This window comes from Pelodiscus sinensis, chromosome 3 (genome assembly GCF_049634645.1).
Source record: "Pelodiscus sinensis isolate JC-2024 chromosome 3, ASM4963464v1, whole genome shotgun sequence".
Lineage (NCBI taxonomy): Eukaryota > Metazoa > Chordata > Testudines > Trionychidae > Pelodiscus > Pelodiscus sinensis.
The window spans coordinates 19,113,341-19,122,179 of record NC_134713.1 but is presented as its reverse complement, the minus strand read 5'-3'; the positions used below and the strand labels follow the sequence as shown (position 1 = coordinate 19,122,179).

Here is an 8,839-nt window from a genome sequence, read left to right as displayed (position 1 = left end):
CCTCAGGCTCGGGGCCTGAGCCTTGGGCTTAAAGGCCCAGTGCAGGGCAGGCGCCCTGTCACAGTAAGCATGGCTATGGACAGGCTGAGTAGCGAAGCCCTGTGGGACAATGGCTCTCAATGGGCTATGGACACACCCAAAGAATGGAGTTTGTCACCTGAGGGCAGCCAGCAGGGAACATAGAGATTGGCCTCTGACCAGGTGACTTGCTGCATACCAGAAGAGGCCAGGAAGGAGGTATAAAGAGGCCATGCGGTCGATGCCATTTTGTTCTCAGCTCAGCACTTCATCCCAGAGGCAGCACTGCAGGGACTGAAGAGCCCGGAAGACCTGTGAACCCATCCTGATCGTAGGATGTGCAATAAGAACTTTTAAACCAGCAGCTGTAACATCTCTGCTAGAGCCTGCATCGAGAACTGGGAGATTCGGTGCATGTAACGTACTGTACTTTAATAACCTTACTCTCATGCTTTTCTTTCCTGTAATAATAAACCTTTAGATATAGATTCTAAAGGATTGGCCCAGCGTGATTTGTGGGTAAGGTCCAGAGGGTAAATTGATCAGGGATCTGTGGCTGGTTTCTTGGAACCGGACAGAACTTGTTCGGGGTAGGTGGGATTGGGTGCTAGGACCCCCCACCTGTGTATAGGCCCGGGGCCATCTGGGGCACGGATATTGCTGGGGTGTCAGAGGGGTTTTGCTCGGGAGGCTTCAAGCAGGTTGCTGAAGCGCTCTGTGGGACTGGTTTGTGGCCTGTGTGGAAAGGTCACCAGTCGGGGGCTGTAAGAAGCCCCGGATTCGAGCAGTTCGCCCTGAGCGGATGCCCTCAGCTGTGCCCAGACACGGCCCGGTCCGTCACAACCACACAATTCAAAATAGTAATATAGAAGGGACATGAATAAAAGAGGTTGCCAACACATCTAAATACTTCATGAAAAGAAATGTAGAACTTTTGCTGATTCGGAGCAGACTTATATTTCAAAGAAAGAAAAGTATGAATGCAATATTCCTGTAAATGCTGGAGGGGACTGAATAGCCTCAGGTTGCAGTAGACTGAACAGCCTCACTCATCGCCAGTCCAAAGCCCACTTTCCAAAGCGTCTTTCTATTGACTACAAGAAGATTTGGCTCAGACTTAAATTTCCTTTTGAGTCAAGGCAACACAGTCTAAGGTGCAATCCTATCCCCACTGAAGTCCAGGGGAATTCTGCAATTGACTTCAACTGGATCAAACTATCACTCATAGTCTTGTCAGGATAGAAACCCTCTTTTGGGGGATCTATTCTAGTCTCAGGGCTTGTCTACACTACAGAGTTTTGTTGGAAAAATAGCAGTTTTTCTGCCAAAACCTGTGTTACATCCACACTGCAATCATGTTCTTTCGAAAGTAAATCGAAAGAACAGAGGGGTTTTTCCTCTTTCTACGAGGAAGAAGCCTTTTTCTGAAAGAGTTCTTTTGGAAAAACGTGTGTGGATGGAGAGGAGGATTTTCTTTCGAAAGAAGAGGCCTCCAGGAAATAACACAGGTGTCCTGGTGGACGCTCCATCCATACTAATCATAAATGTATCATTCCTGTCTCCTGCCAGCTCTTAAAGCTGCAGGCAACCCAGACAAACCTTGTGGCATGAAGCCAGCCTGAGAGCAGCACCCTGACTGCGCAGCTCCCCCTGCCACAAGCCTTGCCACCCATGGTGGAGCCACAAGCCCCCCGCGACCCTTCTGGCCCTTGCAGGGAGCAGCCCCAGAGGTCCTAGGACCCACCAAGGGGAACCAAGAAGGAGGCACCCTCCTGGTCCAGAGTGGAGATCCTGTCCCTCCTCGAGCTGTGGGGTGGGGAGGAGACATTGCAGGACCTCCGCTCCAAACGCCGCAAGGCGGACATCTTTGAGCACATGGAGGAGTACCTGGCGGAGCACGGACACCCACCCCAAACCTTGGAACAGGTCTGGAGTAAGATAAAGGAGCTCCGCTAGGGATACATCAGGGCCAGAGAGCGCAGCTTGCACTCAGGGGCAGGACCCAACCTATTACTCCTATTACCAGGAGCTCCACCAGATCCTGGGAGGTGGAGAAACATCTTCCCAACCTGTCATCGTGGATTCTGGCCTCGAGACCCCCGACGTCGCCCAGCTGGAGGTCACGGCAGAGGAGGAAAATGACCAAGGCCAGCAGGAGGAGGAGATGGACACCATCACCCTGTCCCTGGAGCTGGTGCCTGTCAGCCAGGATGTCTTCCAGGCCTCCTCTGACATTGGGGAGGGATCTTCAGGTGACTGCTCCCAGTTTGTCACACACATAGGGTGCCCCCCCTCCTGTCCACACAGCTCCAGCCCCCCCTCCTGTCCATCTTTCTGTGGTCCCGGACCCACCCAACCCCAACGAGGCCCCTGCACCCAAGGTGGCACATCTAGCCGCTCCCCACACCACTCCAAGACTCCTCCCCCCGTTCACCTTTTTTTAATGTAAGATAAATACAGACTTCATTTTGTTGGAAACCAAACAGGTGTTTTTACTGAGAGGTCAGGGAAGGGGTAAAGGGAGGGGTTGTGTTGGGAAAGGGATGGGGCAGCAAGCCAGAGGTCCCTGTTGGGGAGGCCCTGGGGAGAGTTATTGGGGTTCTGGAGAGAACCTTTCCCTCAGAGCCTCCCGGATGTGCACCCTGGCCTCATGGGCCTGGTGGACAGCAGCTCTCCGCAGCTCAAAGGCTCACTCCTTGAGGCTGTTGTCTGCTCCTCACCCTGGGAGGAAGGCCTCCCCCTTCCTCTCCACAATGTTGTGGAGGACATAACATGCCGTGATCCCCTCGGGGATGTTGTGCTCCCCTACAACTGAGGCGAGTCAGCAGACACTGAACTGTACCTTGAGGCACCGAAAGGCACACTCGATCTGGAACCTGGCCCGGTTCTCACAACCTGCAGAAGGAGACAAACACACACACAAAACAAACAGAGAATGAGAAAGGGAGTGCCTGAGCCCTTTGGAGGTGCCCGCCCTCCCCCTCCTCCCCCAAACACCCCAGGAGCCACACACAAACGCCAGTAACAGGACTGTGTGAGGGCGGGATTGCACCACCCCCAGGGATAGGGATGGGGCTTCTCTCCCATGCCCCACTCCACCCCCCCCCCACAGCCTCCAACCCTCCTTTCCCTAGGGTTCCCCTTTTCAGGACTTCCCTCCCCCCTGCAGGGACTGCAGCCCCGGGGTGCCTTACCTCCAAGAGAAGGGCCCCAAAGGTGGACTTTCCCACGCCAAACTGGTTGCCCACCGACTGGTAGCTGTCTGGGGTGGCAAGTTTCCAGATGGCGATTGTGACCCTCTTCTCCAGGGGGAATGGCGGGCCACCGGTGGGTCATGTCTCCGGAGGGCAGGGGCGAGCCAGGCACACAGCTCCAAAAAGGTGGCCTTCTGCATGCGGAAGTTTTGGAGCCACTGCTGGTCATCCCACCGCTCCACAACCAGCCAGGTCCCACCAGTCTGAACTGCTGTTGAGCCTCCAGAAACACCTCTCCACTGTGGGGTGCGGTTGCCAGAGTGTAGCTCCCACACCTAGGGAGAGCATCCCCAGAATGAGCTCAGGGTCAAGCACGGTCAGGACCAGGAAGGCAGCTGGCACACAGTGCTGCAAAAATTGCATCATGGTTGTGTGGAGCCATCACATGTCCAGGAGCAGCTCCGGCTCCATTGCACCAAGAGAAATGTGGCATCCAAAAAAGCAGGGCAACCACAGTATGCACTACAAGAGCTTTGCTGTCCCTTGAAGAGGTAGCAAGCATGCAGCAGAAGCAGAGAAATGGCTGTTCAAGGGGGTCCCTTTAAGTGCGTATCTCTGCAAGGCTCTGGCACCAGCACTCGGAAGCAACTGGTGACCTAAAGCCCTGGCTGAAGTGGTTCCGGGTGGCCTCTTATACAAGAGATCATCCAATCAGCCTGGATGCTCTTTTGGAAAAGCAGATCGCTTTTTCGATGCGCTTGTGTGTGCGGATGCTCTCTTTAGGAAGAGGTTTTTTCGGAAGATCTCTTCCGAAAAAAAGCTTCTTCCGAAAGCAGCCTGAAGTCTAGATGTGGAGAAAGGGAATAAAGGCTTTCATGATGCCTTAAACAGAGTCTAGATCATAAAATGTCCTCGTGTCAAATGAGATCCCTTCAAAAACTGACCCTAGACCATGAAGCAATGTGAGTGTATTACAGGGTGAACCTCTCTAGTCCACCACTCTCTGATCCAACAACAGCTGTGGTCCAGCATGATTTTAGTTAGTCAGATGTCCACTTATCATGGACGTGGCCAAGTTTCCCATGGTCCCATAAAGATTGGCAGTCCTGGCTCTCGTGTTCTGTGCTGTTAATTTAGCTCTAATTTACCCCTAAATGTCTTCTAAGAGCCCAATAAGCAGTGGAAGTGTGGGAAATGCTGCTACACAACATTGACCTCCCATGGTTTGGCATATTCTCTAGTTCAGCACAGGTGAGGTCCCAAGGGTTCCAGACTACAGAGGTTCAACGTGTACAAGCTCTCTCTCAAATTGACACGAAGTACAGTATATAGTGTAAGCTGTTCACACAATAGCTTTATGGCATCTGAATGCTAAGTGCTATATTTCCAAAAGAATTAGTTTGACTGTGCAATCTTGTTTACAGTGCTGGAGTCTGTTATGTCGCTAGACGTGCAGACAGATAGTATATACATTGACATTACACAAAAAAACCTATAGTTAAAGATGAATATCACCATTCGTTACAGCCCTTTTCAGTTATTCATAGCCTTCTGAAACAAACTGCTTCAGCTATCATTTTCTGTGCTAGAGCATAGTCCAGAAATTCAAATAAAAATCCCCCTCACTAAATACTTTCTCCATGAGTTTCAGTCACATATTCTATGAAACCCTAACTAGAAAAAAACAAGTCATTTTCTTTAAACTGTCTCCGTTTGTCAGCTGTCACAGAGATCTAAGGAGCAAGCCAAGCTTGAAGAATATATTTTAAAGGAAAAAGTGTATTTAAATTGTTCATTATAGCAAATGTAAAACTGAAACTTGCTACTTTGGACGAGACAAAAATAATATACCACATTGTTACTGTGAAGTCTGGAAACTGTACAGGTGAAACTGGCTTTGCAACAACATTGAGTATGCCCATGGCCTCATTCTGAGTTCTGGAATGTAAGCTCACAGAATGACATATTCAGAAATACTAGTATAAACATGGCACAAAATGTTTCAACTGTCCTCCACATTTTATATAAGTAATGTCCATTCTGTCAGATAGCTCTCTTACTTGTGTCGCCCTAACAAAAGTCATGAGAAGAGCAAGGAGAAGAGCCAAAATGAAATATAAAACATGCAGGAATGGGAGGATATGAAGTCAGAGATGTGGGTTGGAATAAGTCCATGAAGTGCTCTGAAACATTTTGAATTGGTTTCAGAGGTGAAAAGCCAGGCACTTAAGGATACTGGAGGATGCCAATGCTGTAGTCCTATTTTCCAGAGTGAGAGTCATTTTGCTGTAGAATTCTGGACCTCTGGAGGCTGAGAAGGAACATAAGCCAAATCAGAAACATGCAATGGGGAACACATTACACTTTCTCAATCTGGAGTTGTAACGGTTGACATACTATGCCATATGATGATGGCAGAGGAGAGGTTATATATTATTTGTACTAGGGAAACCTAAATCATCTGTATGGAAAAGCAACTAGTTTCTTAAACTTTACAGGACAGACTTTCAGAGACAGACCTCCAGTTTTGTGAGTGAAAATAATTATAGGCACAGATTTGCACCCTCTTTTATTTGTACTTGGAATTTAAGTTACTAGAGAGGTCTATGTGCAGGTGCAACCAGAGGCTTGGGCATCTAAGTGACCTAAATCATTGCACAAAATATGGGGGCACCTGTGAATAAAATTGTTTGTATTTTTGACAAATATGGAGGCCAGGCTGAAATGCTGGTTCTATTTCTCATCTAGATAGGACTTTGCCCATTAGCTCACTGCTAATCAGACCTCTTGGCTGTGGCCTATTACCATTAAGCCAATGTTATTCCATCCTATAATTGCTCTCCACATGTGAAGTTGTTCCTAATAACTGTATATTGTGATTACTTTTCCCCTCAGCATATCAGGCAATCATTAAAGACCCAGGCACAAGTGAAACAATGGAATGTTACCATTTCTTTCTGATGCATTCACATGGATGCAGTCCAGTTGGCTATTCCCATTATTTTCAAGGCAGTGTATATTTACACGCTCAGTTCTGCTCCAATGTAAGCACCTCTACTCATTGGGAGAGTAGTGAGATGCTTTATTTACTTTTGCTGGATGAAGTGAATTCTGCCATGAAGTGACCTTCATTAACTACAGTGATTTATATAGCCAGAAGATTGACACGGCAACAATAGGCTGGTGATCACGGGAAACTGCCACATCAATCACTTCCCAGGACTAGTACAGAGGCAGAAAAGCAGGAGTAGCCATTTAAAAATAATTTCATGTTATAAACAGTGATGACATGAGTTAATTACAATGTTATAACCCACCCCTAATTGCATTTCAAAAGAGTTTTCCAAGAAAGAACCATGATCTTATGGAAAGAGAACTCAGCTTGGGAAACTACCCCACTTAGTTTGTTTTGTTCCTAATATTCAACAATCATCTCAACAATGTCTGTCTTTGTTTTTTTCAGGTGATCCTGATCATAATCTTGGGACTGATCCGATTCCCTTCAAATATTTCCAAAGTCTATCAATAATTACCCTTCATTGTAAGTAATCATCACAGTTTTTCATTTGGGTTTTTATTTTTTAAATTATTTCATGATGTGAAGGAGTTCACTCACCACAGGTGCCTGTGGGGATGGGTGTGGGCATAGTAGGCTCTCTTCTTTCCTGGCAACCCTGTCAACAGTCATTCTAGCTGTGCGATGGTCCGCACCCTCTCATGACTTAACCATCCAGCCAGATCATGTTTTCATGTTCACCCCTTCCAAGGGTAAATAAGGAGCCTAGAAAAGAATAGCATTATAATCAGGCAGGAGGCCCTCCGTTAGGATGAGGTCTCAGATTTTAACTCTCATGGCTTCTGGGCCTTTTCTTGTCTAGATTTCCCCATTATATGGGTACTTTTTCCATCTCCTGCCCTGTGTTGGAATTGGCAAGGGAACTCAGGTCCACCCTGTCCACTGGGTTCCAATCCAGAACCCCATGGTAGGCAGCAAAAGACCATTCTTCAAAAGGTGCTGTACTGCTGCTTCCCTGGATTGCTTCCTACCAGTCCCCTTCTATCAGAGGGCAAAGTGGCAACATTAAACAAAATAAATACAGGCTAAGACTCAGACTTTCTCATTGTCCACAGTCCTTGTTTCTAGTAGAGTCCCAATAACAGAGACCCCAGGGAGCTGGACTTTCTCTGTCTGAGAGCGTATAAGTCTATTCACCTCCACTGACAGCCTAATACGAGACCAGACCCTAAGACAGGGGCATGGGATGGGGAGGGGATTGGCAGGGGCCTGCCCAATGTAAAAGGGCTTGGGTGCCCTGACTGCCATCGCCAGCAGTGTAACAGGCTAAGGCAGGCTTCCTGCTCACCCTCACTCCATGTCACTCCCAGAAGCAGTCAACCCCCTTCCCTGAGGCCAGGTCTTTGCATACAGCTTCTGCCCTGAGTACTAACTCTGCAGCAACCATTGGCCAAGAACTGCAGTCACTGGGAGCTGCAAGGGTGATGCTCACATATGGAGACCTCCTGACTCCCCTCCCCCTACCCCTGTCTAGAAGCTCCTGCCACAGGAGTGTGCTGGTCGCTTTTGTGATCTGCCTGAGGCAAGTACAGCTCCCTGACTGCCACTTTCACTCCAAGCCCCTGTCCACATCCTGCACACAAACCCGCCTGCCCCAGGCTCAGCCCAGAGCCCTCTCCACACCCAAACTCCCTCCAAGAGTCTGCATCCCCTTCTGTATCCCAAGTCCTTCCCCAGCCAGGTGAAAGTGAGTGGAGAGGGGAAAATCAAGCAATGGAGGGAGTGGTGATGGAGTGAGTCGGGGGAATCTTGGAGGTGTAGGACTCGGCCTTATAGAAGATTAGGATTGAAAGAGACCTCAGTAGACAATCTACTCCAGCCCCCTGCTTAATCATTCCAGCCAGATTTTTGTCAAGTCTCTCCTTAAAAATCTCCAAGGATGGAGATTCCACCTCCTTCCTAGGCAACCCTTTCCAGTGATTCACGACCTTCCTAGTGAAATAGTTTTTCCTAATATACAACCTAGACCTCCCACACTGCAACTTGAGACCATTGCTCCTTGCTCTATCATCTGCCATCACAGAGAATAGCTTGGCTCCATCCTCTTTGGACTCCCACCCCTTCAGGTAGTTAGCCTTCTTGGCAACAATAGCACTCTATTGACACATATCCAGCTTCTCATCTACTATAATCCCCAGGTCTTTTTTGCACAACTGCTGCCTAGCCAGTCAGTCCCCAGCCTGTAGCAGTGCTTGGAATTCTTCCATCCCAAATGTAGGACTCTCCCTTGTCATTTTTGAACCCCATTAGATTTCTTTTAGCCCAGTTCTCCAGACCCTATCTCTACCCTCCAGTTCATCCACCTCTCCCCCCTGCTTAGTGTCACTTAATGAAGACACTGATCAAAACTAGCCTCTGGACTGGCTTTTTGAGTACTTTGCTTGATACTGGCTGTTGATTGCTACCCATTGAGCCTGATGATCAAGCCAGCTTTCTGTCCACCTTGCAGTCCATTTATCCAGGCCATACTTCTATAACTTGCTGGCATGAATACTATGGGAGACCATATCAAAAGCTTTGCTAAAGACAAGGTAGATCATGTCCACAGCTT

At 48.4% G+C, this 8,839-nt stretch overlaps 1 long non-coding RNA gene across 3 annotated transcripts in view; it reads right to left on the bottom strand.

Moving 5' to 3' along the window:
* Window positions 1-851: 851 nt before the first annotated feature.
* Window positions 852-8,839, bottom strand: part of LOC112543789 (uncharacterized) — a 58,177-nt gene continuing 50,189 nt past the window's right edge. For all 3 annotated transcript variants that reach the window (XR_012902489.1, XR_012902490.1, XR_012902491.1), the window contains 3 exons: window positions 6,829-6,993; window positions 3,213-5,523; window positions 852-2,913 (listed from right to left, as the gene is read on the bottom strand). This is a non-coding gene — a long non-coding RNA (uncharacterized LOC112543789). The remainder of the gene's footprint in view (window positions 2,914-3,212; window positions 5,524-6,828; window positions 6,994-8,839) is intronic.